Source organism: Adiantum capillus-veneris, chromosome 17 (assembly GCF_014529385.1).
Source record: "Adiantum capillus-veneris isolate H3 chromosome 17, ASM1452938v2, whole genome shotgun sequence".
NCBI lineage: Eukaryota > Viridiplantae > Streptophyta > Polypodiopsida > Polypodiales > Pteridaceae > Adiantum > Adiantum capillus-veneris.
In genome coordinates, this window is record NC_140947.1 from 10704901 (window position 1) to 10723884 (window position 18984).

Sequence of the window (18984 nt, forward strand, 5' to 3'; positions counted from 1 at the left end):
AGAAGGTTTGGAGGTAAGGTCAAAAGTCAGCGCATGCCGAGGTGGGGCATATATATACCTTCGCTTCACGAATCACTGCCTCCTGTGGCTAGCCTATCATGAGCCTCACCATACACGCGTGCCAATTCCAGGCAACCACAAGCAACCTCTCTCTCTCTCTCTCTCTCTCTCTCTCTCTCTCACCATGTTACACAACTGTAGGCGCATGCAGCCGTGCGCATGCTTCCTCGGATCCTCATCATCGACTCTGGTCTGGGCTGTAGCTAGGCTTGCGGTGCCTTGCGACTCGCGAGGATCGCCCTTCTCGTTGGCATCTGGATAGACGCCGTTATAATGAGTGCTTTTTTGCGTGTACGTGAGGAACAGATTGGAACACAAGGAAAAGGAAGAAGCTGCTGCAAAGTGATCAGAGCGTAATAGTTATAAATAACGCCCTTGCGTCCAGCGTCCCGTTCTGAGGATCTTTTTTTTTCCTTTCTTTTTTTGGTTGGGGGAGAGAGAGAGAGAGAGAGATGAAAGGGGCTTTCTCAGGTTCTCACATTGTTTCCTGTGTGGGTGTGTGTGTGTGAGAGAGAGAACACAGGATGTGTGTGTGTGTGTGTGTGTGTGTGTGAGAGAGAGAGAGAGAGAGAGAGAGAGAGAGAGAGAGAGAGACTGTAACTATTCGTGTTTACTCGCGCGCTGTGCGCATATTCGCAGCATCGGTGCCCTGCGATGATCGAGCTCAACCTCCAAAGATGGGTAGGCGACTCTCTCTCTCTCTCTCTCTCTCTCTCTCTCTCTCACACACACACACACACACACACACACACACCCGCACGCAGAGAGAAGACATTGGCGTTTGCATACAATTAGACTCTCCATTTTTACACACAAGTAAATTACACAGATGTCATATGCGAGCAAAAAAGCAGGCCTTGACATAAATTGATAATTACATAGCGAGTGAGAGAGTAAACATGGATCTTACATTATTGCTTAATTAGCATATCTGCAAAAGTTTCTTCTTAGTTTTGTGCTGAGATGAAATTAAATTGACACAATCTGTACATTGTTAATATGCATGAATCAGTCTATAGACATTAGTGAATGTGATGTGTGTATTTATGGTTTTTCTGTAAGGAGCATTGTATGGGTTGTTACTGAAAGCCTCTAAAAGCCTCTAAAAGACTTGTAATTTTCTCCTCAAAGGAGATATAAAGGTTGATGTGTCAAGTACTCCCACTTTGTAGTTTGATTAAACTTTTTTTAATCATGGCCCTTGCAGGTAGTTTAATGCATATTTGTTGGACACATTGACACAAAGGTAAATGTGGAGAACCATTTTTGACAACAGAAAATATTGATGGGGAGCTTCATGAAAAGGTATGGGCCTTGCCTTTTCCAATTTGGTTCGACACAATCTACAGCTTTTTGCGGTGTTATTTTTCATTTGGGTTCAACATACAATACTGCTCAAAAGAACTTATTGTAGCATGAATGTTTTAATACACAATGGGTATGAAAAACTACTAGAGAGGCCTTACATTTGGAACATCACATCCAAGCATCATGCTTTGCCATAAAATTTCAAATCTAGCAATATACCCTAAAACAAGGGACATGCAACAGAAATTGTGTTTCACCATTTAATTATGTAACTGCGTTTTTGGATGTAATATACATGCGCAGAGGTTTTTGATAGTCTCACTAGTATTTCTGTGATGAGATGTTTGATTAGTAGACATACATGCTAACAGCTCATGGGATACACCTTCGGAGGCAATGCAAGTTCAATAAGAAGCAAATTTTCATCCACAATTTTGTGAAGAACTAGATTAATAGAATTTATTTTTTCAACAATTTAAAAGAAAGGATCAAATTATATGATGAAATGGTAATTCAGACAGACATAAAGAAAGGTTCAAATTATATGATGTAAAAGGTCCAAAGGAGTTGATTGAGCGTCCGTCCTCTGTGACCCGGGTCATGGATTCGAATGCGGCCAAGCGACTTGGTAGCACTCAGTAACGTCTATCACCGTGCACACAAAAACAAGAAAGGTTCGAATTATCCACCAAATGCACATACAAGACTTTTAGGTTTTGTCTCGAATGCATGCAATTAATAATTATGTGACTATCACATGAGTGCAACAAATTAAGGTTTTATTAAGATATATTTGTTCTCACACTTTTGTATACAAAAGAGTATCGTAAGATGGAGTAAGATGGAATTAGAAAAACAATCTATAGATCGAATAGGAAATGAATGATGCAATTAATTATTTATCAAAAATTCATAATAAAAAGGTTCGGAAAGTCATTGAATGCACGTGATATACACAATTCATGCATAGTCATGACTCCCCTAAAGATTTTATGCATATACAAGACTACGGTGGAGTCCCAAACTCAACAGTATAACTTTTGGATTAATTATATAACAATGTTAATAATCACTTGAAAGCACATGATGCCAGCTTCGGACACCCATGCCTCTTGTGTAAATCCTAATTGCAAATTTTAGGTTAGTATAGGGTAAAGGAGCCACTTTAGAGGCATTTTGTGGAGAAATGGTATTTTTTAGGGAGATTCTTCAAATCCAATCATTTTTCATATTTACACATTGCACAAGATTCCTCATGAAAAGGCAAGTCAAATCAAGATATTTTTTAGATTTTTCTTGAATGCTCCATTAGAAAAAGTTTATGTTTTGAAGCTTTTCGAAGCATTAGACACTCAAGGCCCAGTAGTGATACACTTGTCAACAAATTGCAACATGACACATAAGCAAATTTCTAAGAACATTATAGATTTCTTGTCTCTAAATTGGGGTTGTATATGTGTTCAACCTGTGGGGGAGAGGGGCCGCGCCCGGGGGGGGGGGGGGGGGGATTTCTATCTCTAAACTCACTCATTTACCCTAATCACTCTCAATTTTCTTTTAGGTTTGCAAAGTGAAAAAATGATTGGAAGAGGGTAACTCAAGGATAAAGCTTGCTAAGGCCATAACTAGTAAGGTTTAAAGAGCCTGCCAACAAGAAACAAAGCCCATATCATTCTTCAGAAACTATCCAAAAATATATATTGAGTTAAAATTTATCAAAATACATCTAGTTTGAAACTCTGCAAAAACAATATCTATAAGTTGAACATGATAACCCAAACATTTACACACACCAATTGTAGAATAAGTATTCAAGTTTGGATTTTAACATTACAAGAAGATTCAAACAAGCTTAAGTCATAAACAAGCTACTAACCATAGATTTTCTACCAAACGTCACCAATTTCATCCTTATGTTTCATTAATATTATGTGTCTTTCTCCAAATTTGAAAGGAATCCAACCCTTTCTATTTTGTGCTTTCCCTAAGATTATTGCATTTCAAGGCTATTGGGCCTCACTATTGTAATTATTTCAAGCTCGATGGGTTATAGAATTAGCTCTAGCCAGCTTGAGTTCATCATATACTCAATCGCATTGTTAAACACACATTAGTAGAATTTGTTGGCATGAATAATTTATTATCTAATTTGAAATCGCTAGTCTTTTTGCATACACCCTTGAGCAACATGCATGCTCATTGCTTAGATTCAAGTTAGTTGGAAAAGGGAAATGCCTCCTTGACGTAAGGTTAAGTTTGAGACATTGATCAAGACTTGGGGGCCAAAATGTGTAACCGTAGCACGTGAGCTCATTAGGATTTGTTTCAAGAGTTGCAAACTTACAGTTATAGGCGAGGTTAAAAAATGGATTATTGAATATAGTTGCTTGAATTTTTTGTTTGAAAAGAGAAAACTTAGAAGTTTACTTCAAAAAGCAAGGTATTTTCTTATAAGCTTGTGACCAACCATACTGGTGGTACAGCTAAACAAAGTACATAGAGCAACCCATTGCATAGCGGATGGTGAGTGCATCTGAGGTGAGGGAACCTAGGGTCATAGTGTCATGGGCAGCCAAGATAGCGCATGGACAAGTAGACCACCATGATATAGCCAGACTTTGAGGTGTTAATAGTGTATTGTGATGATATATGTACTTGGGGGGGCGAGGGATCTTTATGTGTAAATTGTGCATATTGCATGCATTCAAAATACTTTTAAAACTCCTTATCTGTGAATTTTTTATAGATAAAACATACTCTTTTCCTATTCAATTTGTAAATTTATTTCCCACATCTATTTTTGGTACCCTTCTGTAAGTGAAAATGTGAGAAAAAGTGAAATTTAATAATCCCTTCTGGTGCACTCATGTAAGTAGATGCTTCAACAAAATTGTTGTTAGCCATCATATAATCCATAACCTTTTCATGTCACACTTTTTTAAATTTATCCTGAGAGGTAAGCCCATTTTTTGAATGTGGTTTATTCTTTTTTTTTCTTTTAAACAACATTTTTCATGAAGATTCATGAAATTCATCACATTGATTGTCTTATTGGGTAACCATAGTTGTGGGTACCGGTTCTTCTCTCATGATATGAAACTATGAGACAACCCTTTACAACTAAAAGCCCATGTAGAAAATACCCATGTGATTATCCATGTGACTCGATGTGATGCTTTACTCTTCTGGCAGATCATGACCTACATGATGATGAAATCATTGCTTACCTACCCCCGACATAAGCACTAAATGAGCCTATATATCCAGCCTTGTATTCACTCATATTAATTCAATTATCAATAGCATTTGATTTCACATGAATGTGCTACTCCAATCTTTACTCTCTCTCTCTCTCTCACACACACACACATACACTCACACACGTGCACACACACAATGAATGTTCCATTAATCTATCCACTCTAATCTTTACATGTGGTATTACATCTTGCATGTGGTGATTAATACTTATTAGTCACTCCTCTTTCATCCTAACCTCTCTATAAGTCTAATTAGTTTTGATTGTCAATTTGAGATTGTACATCTTTTTGGCTTTACTCTTTGAGCCACTACCCCTTATGTTAATTTGCAACCAATTACTGTGTACATGTAGGTTGCATTGCATTGTAGTTACTCCATTGTATGCCGAGGTCACACTTTTGAATCTATTGAATTAAAAGTCACAGATTAATTGGAAGAGCACAATTATGCGTATACATAGCCACATCACTACATTCCATTTGAACCCATACACAAACATTTTGGGCTAAGCACCGCAAATTAATGATCGGATTAATATCAAGATATTAAGCTCAGTTTCTAGTCATTCTATAGTAGGTCAAAAGCACTGTTGTGTGTCTATGCGCACGCGCCTAAGGGAATATAGTTTTAAAGCCTTTTTTGGTGGGGGAAAGCTCCAACTCTACAAGTCTTCAAAGCTACCTACAAGACACATGGAAAAAGACCTTATTTTTAGGGTCAAAGGCACAAGAGAATCGCCCTTCTAATTTGGATGTCTAGCCAAAGTAGATTCCAAGTAGGTGCTAGGTCATTTTGAATAATCCTCTAACATCCATCAAGCGCTGCTACTTTTTATACGGGAAGAGCTCACCACCGAGCCTCTCCTATGTGCTCATAGTGTTGTCCTCAACCATCGCCCTTAGCATGCAAAGCTGCCTCATCAAAACATCTAACATCAATACCCCAACATATACACCCGCCACTGTTGAAAGGTCAAGGGGAACCTCGGGGGGTTCACCATTTAGTACCTCCCTATATAATGTGCATTTGCAAGGTATTAAAAACTCCCTCTTTTAACATGTCTGAATGAATAAAATGATCCCTTATTTTAGGATTTTTTTTAATAAAATGAATATTAAAACCCCTTATTTTAATGTATCTGATCTGTTAAATTTCCTAAAGTTTTTGCATTTTAAAACCCATCCTTTCTAACTCACGTTATATATTAACATGATTACATAGTGCACCCCCCGAGGGGGGAACTAGCAGGCGTAGCATTCTTATTAACATTATTGATAGAACACTAATTACTCAATGAGAGAGAGAGAGAGTATAGAACTAAATGCTAACCTGATTGATAATAAACTGATAACAACACTTGAAGTGTACAAGAACTAGTTACATAGTAGCTGGATATGCCTGGGTGCACCTGTCAAGGGTCACATAAGCATATTTTCCGAGGATCAAGGGGAAACTCCCAAAGGTCAACTCCATAGAATGGGGAAAGGTAGGGATATTGGGAATATCTACAATGTTTTGACTCTTTTACAACTCACCATGCCATGTATCCTCACATGCCCATATGAAAACTAAACGGCTGACGATAGAAGAGGTGGTTCACACACTAGTTGTCGATATAGGCCAAAGGCCACAATCACCAACAAACTTCCCCTTGGACTTTTGACGACACTAGTGACCGGCTACAAAGAGAATTTTGCCACAGAGAACAGACCACAAAGGCTATAAGGATTCAATGGACTATTGTGCCATTAAGGCCAAAGACACCACCCCTTGAGCCACAAGTCTATTAGGACCAAGCTGTCAACACAGATCGAGCTGTCCTCAAAAATGTCTCCAAAAAATGAGGTTGGGGTTCACCTATATTTTGTCTACAAGTTGCCACTATCAATATCAAGTCACTTCACGTTCATGTCTTCTAGAGTACTACTCTCTGGATGTTGTTGCTTCTTCAATACTTCGAAGAGGGATGTCCCATCTTTCACAATGTATACACTATTCAAACCTTGTACAATCCTTTTCTATATGCACAAGATTTTTATAGTTGTAACATTTCTTGATACCTTTATTGGATACAAAACTAGATGTACTTGGAAATTAAAAAATAAATGTAGGGTTGGTGATGGTGATGATGCTCCTTCCCTTAAAGGTGGATTTCTATTTTCCCTCATGGTGCTAGATGGAGCGATCTTACCACTTGAAGACTCTTCAAGGGCAGTGTCTATCTCATCATAGTAGCACAACATTGAATTATTGTCAAACACGAGAATGACTACATACATTGCAAAAGTTGTTGCCTTGGAGTGCAAAAAGTTTTAACTTTGAAATTTTAAAGAAAGAGAGCAAGGGTGAGAGAGAATTCCTTCTTGCCTTGAGATTATTTTGAGAATTGGAGCCTTTTACTGAAGCCCAAAACAAAACCTTTGAAGGCCCATTGAAAGCCTTTGCTTTTAAATCTTAAAAGAAGTCTTTGAATGTTAGGGAACTTCTTGATGTGCCGCTTGTAGGTGAGACAAAAGATCCTTATTAAAACAAGGTGAGGACTCACGATGGCCTGTTGAAGGTAAGGGGGGAGGAAAGATTTATTCAAGAGGGAAATGGCATAACCAATCTACTACACTTGGGTGATAGAAAGGTTATACCATTTTCCTCTTGAATAACAGGTCTTGAGTTCAACTCTCCTCATCGTCTAGATCTCTAAGGTCTCTTGGGATAGTTTCCTACGACGTTAAAATTCTCTCCTTCTTCTTCTTCTCTCTCTCTCTCTCTCTCTCTCTCTCTCTCTCTCTCTCTCTCTCTCCCCACACACACACTCACATGCACACACACATATACATGGAACCTCTCTCTACTCTCTTCTTCTCATTGATAAGTGCCCTTTTAATCTCTCTCTCTCTCTCTCTCCACACTTACTCACACGCACACGTATACACAAATACACAAGCACGTATGCACGTGTTGAAATTGACCTATCTACCATCCCAAAAGCTGATTTACACAAGAAGATGTACTCTTGCTAAATCTAATAGTGGGTTGTCCACAAAATTCCTCTCTTTGTCAACTCTCTCTCTCTCTCTCTCTCTCTCTCTCTCTCTCTCTCTCTCTCTCTCTCTCTCTCTCTCTCTCTCTCTCTCTCTCTCTCTCCGGTTACATACTTGAGTTGCATCGAGATCTACCCCATGGATGTCCGAGCTTTGTCATAAGCAGGCAAGCCCTCCTCTCTTTATAAAATATACTCAATGTTTGAGTTTTTGTTAATGTCTCTGTCATGTGCATGTACATACATACATGCACTCACTAACCAATAAATTGAGAGAGAAGGGACACCAACACAGGTTCGCAATGCCAACAATTTTTCAAGAAATTTCAGAAAGGGTATAGAAGTGTCTCTTTATAGTTATTTTTAAAATTTTGAAAATACACTTGTTTGTTTCCAAAATACATGGACGCCGTTGTGGCAAGCTACAGTAAGTAAAAGTTTGTTAGTATAGTACACCTAATTTGTTCTTGGTAGCCTCTGGGAGAGAACAAATGTGTAATCTTCAGCACCTCAAGGCTCGGCTAAGCTTGAGGTCTTTTTGTAATTTCTTTGAGATTTAAATACATTCACTCACTATTGTGATTTTGGCCAAATTTTTATATTTGAAAATACACTTTCACAAATTGTTAAAAGATATCAATATTGGTCTTTAAAAAAACCCTTTGAAAAAACAAAGGCAATTTTATCTTTAAAAATTAAGTTCTCATAAAACAATAAAATATCCACAACAAGTGTCACATCAAAAAGCTCAATAATTCATGTATCAACCACCTCTTCCAATTTGTGCTCTGTAAACATCCTAGGAGTAGGAGGTTTCTTGAGTGCCAGTTTGAGGGGTGGCTTTGTGGCCTTCTGCCACTAGGTGTGTACCTCGTCGATGTATGAGTCAAAAATTTTGCAAATTTCGGATCCTTCACAATGTTGATCATCATCTTTGTCGCGTCGTCAACCAATTGTTGACGTTCCATCTCTTTAATCTCTGCTTGAGTAGACCGAGGTGGGTTGTACTCTTCGTGATCTCTTCCCGCATCCCCAGATACAGAGAAAGTAGATTGTCCTTTGTTGGAATCCATAAGTGTCGCGAGAAAAGGATCGAATTTCCCGGTAGAAGAGAAATTGGTCGCACTATGATACCACTGTAACAGACACTCCAAGTCAAGATTCTACCACGACACAACAGAGATTCACTTAAAAACGTTCACAATTCACACTTGATTCAACATGGCTCGGCGGGTTCCGTGCCTAGAGATATTGGCCCCAAAGACTGGTGCCCTTTTGGTTTTTGTATTAATCTGTGTTCGAAGTACAAGAGAGTGGGAGGGCTCTCACTCTCAGACTCTGCGTCCAGATGCTCTGAGAAGTGAGGGCTTTGCCCACCAATTTATAAGTTATAAGGGATGCCCAAAAGCAGAGCCCCAAAATCAAAATCCCTTAGGCTATTTAAAATAAAGCAATTGGTTCAAAAGCTACCAAAATCAGCCTACGTAGAATCAGCCAACTGCTTTTTCGTACGCTCTGCCACATCAACAGCTCATTGCAAAAAGCGGGACTTTCGTACAGCAATTAGTGTGGAAAGCGAAAATCCGTACGGTACTGCCTGCTGCCGTGTTTTTTGGGCCGATACCCTACTGGGAATACGTTTGGGTATGCGACATCACCAGTTTATGACAACCACAAGGGCCATGACACCAGATTTCTGGTCAATTGGCACTTGCGACACTAGCTTCAGCCAAGGAGAAGCTTGTGAGTGGAAGGAAGGGGTAAACACTGATCCAAATAAAGAAGTTGGACCCTCGCGTTGGAGTTCAAGTTATACATGTTTGAACTCATGGGACAGAGTTCACTCTGCACATGCATTTGGCAAGGAACCAATCAGACATATCTAAAACACTATGGATGAGTGCAACAGTTTATTTTTGTCAACCAAATTATGGACAGGATGTGTTTCAAAATCCATTTCTAGAAATTTTAGATGTGATGTGTTCACAGTCTACGAATGGGAATTCTTGGATGTAGTGTGGTCTACAATTCGATTTTCTATCGGATAATCAATGCTCAAGATGGTATTCTTCTAACGTAAAAAGTTGAGCGTAGCAAAATCGAGTTGTACCTAGTTGAAGGCGGCCTATTCTGAGGTGTCCATGGTAGATTCTTCATCGACTTGGTCTCACTATTTATGTCACTATGAGTTGTAGAGAGTGTGTTAAAGTTATGGTGTCTCCGAAGTGAATTGCCCAACAATGTGATCCCAGTGATCGCATCTCACGTGAACTTTCCAATGTATTTATTTTACTTAATTGTCAAACTTTTGATAGGGAAATTGGCCAAGGTGACTATAAACGTACGCATATCCTCCATTTTAAAATCATATCAATTCATTGCCAAGGTTAGTTGGTTCAGCACTCTCTCTCTCTCTCTCTCTCTCTCTCTCTCTCTCTCTCTCTCTCTCTCTCTCTCTCTCTCTCTCTCTCTCTCTCTCGTGAATATTCTCCCCATTGCTCTATGCTTTTTAATCCTTCACTTTGACATGGTATCAAATGTTTGTGGTCGGTTATCACAAGGGAGAGGATAAGCACCCATTAAAGAAAAGGATTTGGGCACAAAAATGATGAATCGATGTCTTCATTATAGCATTTCTTGTTGTCGGAATTCTAGATGACACACTATTTTTGCAACATTTGAAAGCGCTAGGAGTGATGGTTGATTTTCCAATAGTTTTCAGGTGCTTGGAGTTTTGGTAGCATTTCAATATGCAGGCAGTGCTAGGAGGTAATCTTGACAATGCTTCTTGGCAAGGACTCCGTTGCGTATTGATATGTTGTCTCTAGTATTCCTCGATGTTGACAACCCCCCATTCCCCATTTTTGGTGTGTGGATTAGCGCTTTAAAATGTTGTGATCCATCTTGTGGTGGACGGGGATAAAGACCGCCAAGAGGGAAAAAGTCACCGTTTTGGTCACTTGCAAGCGAAGGATTTTTGAAGACCTTTGTGTAGATTTTGTGGAGCATCTTGGGAATCTCCAAGGACCCTTTTGGAGTATGATAAGGAAGTAACTTTCTAGATCTTGCAACTTCAACATGACCCCCCTTGCTTGAGCATTAGATACAATGATGACCAACACCAATTATCAACTTTAAAAAGTAGATCAACCAATACCTAGTTAGCAGCCTAGCTATGCACGAGCAAAGTTCTTAAGGAATCCATCATTTTTTTTGGCTCAAGATTGTGAAGGCAAAAGAAAATACACAAGTTCAGTCGAGGACAAAGGCCATGGCAAGCTAGATAGAGATAACGATGATAAATAATTGACATAGGATATTGGTGTGGCACATGTGGCCACAAGGGCCACAACACCAAATTTCTAGTCAGTTGGCAAGTGCTGCCACAATCTTCACCCAAGCTTGTGAGGGAGGGGCAAATAAGGCTCCCTATCAATAATTTGGACCCTTGTGTTGGAGTTCAAGTTATTGATGTTTGAATTTGTGGGTCGTAGTTCAACACACATACAGGTGGCAAGGAACCAATTAGACGTAACTAAAATACTATGGCTGAGTATACCAGTTCATTGTTGTTGGCCTAATCATAGACATGATTTGTTTCAATGTTCCATTTTTTAGAAATTCTGGAGGTGATGTGTTCACAGTTCATGAATGGGGATTCTTGGATGTAGTGTGGTTTACAATTCAATTTTCTATTAGGCAATTATTGCTCAAGATTGAATCCTTTTAAGGTAAAAAGTTGAGGGTGGTAAAACCAAGATGTATCCAATTGGAGGCCTCTTCTGGAGTGTCCATGGCAACTTCTTCATCGAGTTGGTCTCACTATTTATGCCCACTGTGAGTTGTAGAGAGGGTGTTAAATTTATGGCATCTAGTGAATTCCCCAATGTCATCCAAATACTTATTTTGGATTTACGTATTTATTTTACTTATTTTTCAAACTCTGGATAGGGAAATTTTCAAAGATGACTATAAGTACACCTAGCCCCCATTGTATAATCATATCAATTCAGTGCCAAGGTTTAATGGTTCAGTAGTATCTCACTCTCTTTCTCTCTCTCGTGTATTGTCAACACTGCCTTACGCTTTCACATAGTTGACTTTGACATCCCCCCTACAACAATGTTTTGAAAGGCATACTGTCAATTTCTTCACAATCACCAACATTTTGTGATGCTTCTAGCTACGTTCAAGGATTGTTAGCCCCATTTTGGTGTGCATTTTGAAACATAGGCTCATAGGAGGGATTAAGTGCACCGTTTTAGATGCTATTTAGAAAAGTTGATTTGAGACACTGAAGGGAGTTCCTCTTTGAATTCTCCTTTGGGGCAACCTTGGGAATGAGGGCCAACCCCAAGGATGATGTGCCTCTAGTAAGTTCCCTTGAGGTATCATTCTCTCACAAAGCCTTAGCATTTCAAGCAACAAATGTGAATCAAAATCAGCACACGGATGTGGAAAGTGACTTGGACTGAGTAATTAGTAGGCTCTACACAGGAGTAAGCAATTCATTTGGCTTAGAAATCAGGATTATAAATCCAAAGTTAACTGCACGAGATTGCAAAAGAAAAGTGGTAAAGGCAAGCTTTCCAAGAACGGCAAAGATAGTGATCCCACCCAGAAGATGGGCATGGCATAAGTGGCAGTGGCCATAGTGGCTACATTGTCAAATTTCTAGTTAGGTGGTGACGGGCTGCCATAACTTGCTTCCGTCAGAAAGAGGCATGTGAGTGGAAGAGAGGGGCAAAAGGAGCGCTCCCTATGTATGATTTGGACCCATGAATTGGAGTCCAAGTTATCGGTGCTTGAACTTGTGTGTCGGAGTTCAAGCACATGAATCTAGCAAGGAACCAACACTATGTATACAAAACACTATGGATATGCACACAATTCATTGTTGTTGGCTTGATTATGAGTTCGATGTGTTCTAAGAGTTCATTTTCTAGAGAATTTTGGACGTGGTGTATTCAAAGTTCATGAATGGGGATTCTTAAATATAGTGTTATCTCTAGTTCAATTTTTTTGTGAGGCATAAGGTGCTCAAGATCATTAGGAAAATTTTGGACTCTCAAATGGGCCCTATAAAAACTTTGACTTTCTCCCTCTTGTCCAAAACGAGCGAATGGTAAAAATTTTGCAAACAAAATCAAAACTTGTCAGACCTTTTGGATTAAGAATGTACTGATCGAGATCTATGTATTGATATATAGTATCCCATCAGATTCCTTACATTCTAGAAGATTCTATTTTTTAATGTGACAACTCCATCTCATAGATGGAATCTTTCCTCGCATTTCAGCTTCAGTGGGGAGGCCATAGCTTCTACAAATCAACTCCGGTTTTTTGGAGTTTGGGGATTAGAACATACTTTCTAAGATCTTTCCAATGATATGTTGGTTGATAGGGTTTTTTATGTACTTCACCGGGTTGCCCACTTTGGACAAGAGAGACAAAGTCAAATCTTCTTACAGGACCCCTTCGAGAGTCCAAATTTTCCCTAATGGGAATGCTCTCAGGTAATTTGGTCTTCCTACATATTTCCACTATGAGTGCAGAGAGGATTTTAAATTCATGGCATCTCAAATGACTAGCCCAATGTGACCCCAATAATTATATTGTCTTTAGATATTTATTTTACCTATTTGACAAGATTCTGGGTAGGAAAATTTACAGAAGGAAGCAATTAAGACCCCGGGTCAATATATAAGCACATCCAACCCCCTTTGTATTATCTATCTATTTTATTGCTCATTTGGTTGGTTCAAAAGTGATCTCTCTCTCTCTCTCTCTCTCTCTCTCTCTCTCTCTCTCTCTCTCTCTCTCTCTCTCTCTCTCTCTCTCTCTCATTTTCACATCGTCGACTTTGACATGAATTTACTCCAAGGAAGCAACAACACCACCCTTACCCCTCCCCCCTTGTTGTAAAGGGATGCACAAAACCTTTTTAATATTCTATAAAGCACCACATTTGGCATACATGTATATTAAAACTTCACCAAAGTGAAAACATTTCTATAAATGCTTTCACGATGATATTCAAGATTCTGAATGTGAAGAATCACAATGCTGTTGAAGAATCCAATGGAAAAATTGTCGAAAAGGCGAGGATAGTCTTCATTGGGCTCAAGCCTCAAGTTTTCTTCTCAAGGTGGAACCTTGAGAAGAAAACTTCATTGGGATCAAGCCTCAAGTTTTCTTCTCAAGGTGGAACCTCGAATGAGCCGCCCTCAGTTATGGCTTCGTTAGATAAACTACCCTCACTATCTTTGTCTTTGTCCAACTCTCCACTGATAAAGGTGATCACACACACACCCAAAGAGAGAGAGAGAGAGAGAGAGAGAGAGAGAGAGAGAGAGAGAGAGAGAGAGAGAGAGAGAGAGAGAGAGAGTCCCCTAATCAATGCTACCTAGTTTTCCCAATGCATGTATCATAGTCTCAAACAAGGGGTGATTAAACTAATACCAACCAAAATGTTCCCTAAAACTATGGGGGAGTGGAGACCCATCACCATGATGGGTATATTGTATAAGCTATCCATGGCAAAGGCTTTAGCTCTCAGAATTTCTCGCTTCCTCAAGAATCATATCCATCAGTCTTAATCTGACTTTATAGGCAGGAGATCCATTTTTTGTAATATTCTTATGGTCCATTAACTAGGAAGAGAACATGCTCTCAAGACAAAACAGGAAGTGATCTTGCTCAGATAGATTTTGCTAAGGATTTTGACACTGTCCTCTAGGACTTCTTGCACTTGGTCTTGCAACACATGGGTTTTGGGCCCATAGTTAGTGCTTGTATATCCTTTCTCGGGATGGGTGCTTGGTCCAGAATTTTGGTGAATGGAAGATTTTTATAGGAAGGGGTGCCCTCTAAGACCCTTTCTCTTTGTAGTCATTACTCATCCTTTGTTCACATACCTAGATTCATTGGTTAACAGAAAGCATATTCAAGGGTTGAATCAGGGCTCTAAAAAGCTGGTTGGGCAAAGTTTTGCTGATGATATGCTTTTGTTTTTGAAGGCTCATAACGTCAATATCAATTGATTCATGGGCGTCCTGCATACATATGCATTAGCTTTATGGTTTTTACATTAACTTGCAAAAGATAATTCTCATTGTCTTCTCATCTAGAGACTTTCATGCACTAATGTGGAATGGTCAAAGACTACCGTGGGGTTGTTTCTTCAAACACCTGGGATATCCCATCGAAGAGAATGTATCAATGAACCAACTTAGAGAGGGGGCGGTGAGAAGGGTGTTGCCTAAAAGATCTACATGGCACTGTGGTGGGTGGCCATTGCATGTCAAATCGAGGATTGTGCAAGCTATAGTGGTTTCAAATGTCATGTACTACCTTCCTTTGTTGCATTGGACTGAGATATCAATCCAGCTAGTCAACTTAGATCTTGATAGGTTTCTCGGGGGGGGGGGGGGGGGGGGGGGGGGAGCATGTTGCATCTTCTCCTATAGCCTAACAATTTATCTCCTTGCCTTAATCATTGAGTGGACTTGGAATTAAAAACTTGGTTGTACACTAGCATGCTAGAAGATGCACCATGCTAGAACATATGCTTATATATGATAATTTTTTGGTTTGGATGTTTATGGAAACTTTTCACTTTTTCTGTTATTTATTATGGGGGAACTTGGATTCTTTCTTCTCGGGATAAACTTATGTCTGTTGCTTCGGTTAAAATTGGGTTTCCTATCTCTTAGATGCTTGTTGATGTCATGGAAACTGGTTGTTGGTAAATTAGTTTGGTAGGGTAGAGTTAGAGATACAAGGTATTCACTTGGGGTGGAATTTGTTTTTGCAACTTTGCTTTTAAAAAACCTCCTACCCTTCTGCTAGGGAAGAAATCTCTTTCCATGCATAAGAAGGGCATGGGACGATAAATCACATTCTCAACGCTTTTAAAAAAATCTTAAATTGCTTTTGGTAGACAAAATCCAATTCAAGATTGGGAATGGCTTTAGGATTTCTTGGCATAAGCTATGTGCACATGTCCACAACCTACAAATTCCACACACTCCTCGGGAGCAGGATACATGTAGGGATTTGACACTACCTAGCACAATAACAAACTGGTGGACATCCAAAACTTTAGTGTTCAATGCTCATTTGATAGAGCCTGATTCCTTTGAGGATAGATGTAACAAACAATGGTCTACGCAACAATCCAATGACTTGGGGCTGGGATATTGAAAAACATATGGAGCTTGTACCTACCTTTTAAGCTTAAGGACGTATTCTTATTGAGGACTGCAATTGGAGCACTCCCTTCTGCTACTCTGAAAGTCAAGAAAGGATTGGTTCTTGGAAATGTATCAGTTGTGGTAGAAATGAAACCATCAAACACTTGTTTTGCAGTTTCACGCGGGTAACAAAATGGTGGAATTGGTTTAATCATTGGTGGATGCTTCTTGGGGTCTCAACTTTACTAAATACACATCAACCTTTGGGTTTTTCAAAACTCAAGATTCAACCTAGCTCTTTGTGTTCATTTAGGGCATGGTTTCTCTAGTATATTTGGATGACCAAAAAAAATTCTCTCTTTGATGGTTACAATAGATCTCCCTCAGCTATCCCATCTAGGCTGGTGGAAAATAGAGTCTTGGAAGGTGTTCTCACCATCTCTAATTCAGATTTTAGGGTCAGGTGTATGCTCATTTGAGCAAGATGCAACATATCACACATTGTAATATAAGAAAAAAATTTAGAGAGAGAGAGAGAGAGAGAGAGAGAGAGAGAGAGAGAGAGAGAGAGAGAGAGAGAGAGAGAGAGAGAGAGAGAGAGAGAGAGAGTTGGCCAGGAAAAGCATAGGCAAGGGAAATGTGAAAATGGGAACTCATTTTTTGTGTATCATCTTGATGTGATTGCCTGAGAGAGAGAGAGAGAGAGAGAGAGAGAGAGAGAGAGAGAGAGAGAGAGAGAGAGAGAGAGAGAGAGAGAGAGAGAGAGAGAGAGAGAGAGAGAGAGAGATTTTGGATAGGAAAGCATAGGCAAGGGAGAATATAGCATCTGTGGCAAACAAGGACATTTGTTTTGGAACATGTCTTAGCATTGTAGAACTAGGCTACTAGTGGTTTGATGCATGGGTTATTAAAATCTCCAAATTTACTATCACTTTTGTTCTTTTTAAGCATGCAGATCTTGCCATGCACTTTTGTTTGCAATCCTTTCCATCTTAGTTTTTGTGATTCATTTGGCCTTTGAGAGATGTTGTAGTTTTTGAGAATCAGATTGATTCTTCTAGATCACTTTTTGTTAATTTAAGATTGCTAGAGACAGGGTCCTTGTAGATATTCATGATCGGTGGGATAAATAGAATAAAGGAAAGATTTTTATTTAGACTAATGTCTCTATTATGTTCTCCTTTTCATTCTTATCTATTTGGGGCATGTTGCTAGATTCTTTGCATGCAACAATGTCTACCATGTACACAAACAAGGTACATAGTCTGCAGTATACATCTATCATAGCTGGTCTAATTGGTGGTTGTCTTATAATAATTCTTTATCTAAGATTGTCACATGAGGCCTGTTGTTTATATTATGCCCCTTTTTCTCTTTTGCAAAAATGGGGCTGATTTCTATACTTGAGAAATCATTCGGAACGCCCAAATGGTGGCAATTCCAAGAGAAACACGTCTAAAGGTGACACTCTGAAAATTATAGAAACTAGATACAACTAGCCACATAGAAACTTTAAAAACCAAAAGCCATGGTAAAAGCCTCTTCTAATGAGAGTAAAATGTGCCCTAGAAAACTAAGTGGAGAGAGGATGATAACAACCTCTAGAAGATAGGCACTTCCATCAAAAGAATACTTTGGCAACGTATGTTAAAAGCTTGAACCATAAAAACTCACCAATAGTAAAGAGAACAAGGAACATTTGCAATGGCAAGAGCTCAAACGTTAGGCATTGCTCACCAACTAATAGGATCTTCTTTTGTTTATATGTAATATTCCTTTTGTGCTAGTCTTCTAGCTGTTATAAGAGATACCATCATCTTACTATTCATATGACATTTTGAGAGAGAGAGAGAGAGAGAGAGAGAGAGAGAGAGAGAGATGCGAAGGTGCTAGAAGATTGTCACGCCATCTCTACATCACAGATGGCATCTCTACAAATTTTTCAAGCTTTAAAAATTTATAGATGATAAAAAATGTATGTATGATCCCCCACCCGCACCCCCCAACACACACACACAGAGTGGTTTGGTGATGACATTGTTCTCTCTTTGAAGCTTCAAGCCATACATAGTAATGTGTACAAAAGCATTGGTTATGTGATATATACTACTTGGCTATTGGCTATCTTAAAACATTTGCTCATTGATACCAATGCTAGGAATTTTATAATTCGAAATTAGCTTGAAATGGCTAGCAATTAAGGGCCATTTATTCATGCAATGGGGATATGATGTGGCCAACAAAAAAATTATTGGGTTTTCCCTAGTGTGGAAACTACAAGTATTGCAATGGATGATCCATTCATGTAGCACCAAGAATTGTGTAAGCCCCACTTACTCCTTATCTTTTTTGCAGCTTGTGGATTGGATTTTATTTCTACAGGTAATTAATTGGACTTTTTGCTACTTAGATTTTTTCGGTTGTTAAAAACTTGGATCTCGCTCATTCTAGGATGACAAGGCTCCTGAGAATTGCCACTATAACTTAAGCTTTCCACACATGTACCTATTGAACTTGGATGCATCAATGCTTGCATGCTTGTTGGTTCTGCAAATACGCATGCTCACATTTCGTTTGACAGGAAAGGATGAACAATGACAAGTGGTATATAGGGCTAAGGATTGGTGAGCCATTAGAGTGCAATCCATATGTGAGTCATTACATTGCAAGCCATTCAACACAAGGTTTTTTCTTGCAGGGGAATCATATGAGATCTTTCTACAAACAACACATCGATAGTAAATGCATCAGGTGAGAGTCACAAACGTGAATCAAAGAGTGATGTCTATGGGCATTGAACTCAAAGAAACTATGTAAAAGTTTGATAATGTGAATACTTTTGATGATGATGCTATGGAATTTTTTATCTTTTCATGTAGAGTGTTGTTTTTTTTTTCATTTACTGTATCAAAGATTAGTGGTTGTTTTGTTGCTTGCCTTGAAATATACTACATATAAAAAGTGGAAGACCCATTCGCATCGATTGACAAAATGTGTGTGTGTGTGTGTGTGTGTGTGTGTGAGAGAGAGAGAGAGAGAGAGAGAGAGAGAGAGAGCTTTAACCCATAAACAAGGAAAGAGAGATAGAGAGAGAAGAAGAAGAAGAAGAGGAGAGAATTTTTA

General features: G+C 39.0%; 1 long non-coding RNA gene across 1 annotated transcript; it reads left to right on the forward strand.

Annotated features, from left to right (window-relative positions):
- The first annotated feature begins 256 nt into the window (after nt 1-256).
- LOC147436797 (uncharacterized) lies at nt 257-18764 on the forward strand. The gene is made up of 3 exons (XR_015184763.1): nt 257-741; nt 1268-1365; nt 18217-18764. It is a non-coding gene; the product is annotated as an uncharacterized LOC147436797 (long non-coding RNA).
- The last annotated feature ends 220 nt before the right edge of the window (nt 18765-18984 follow it).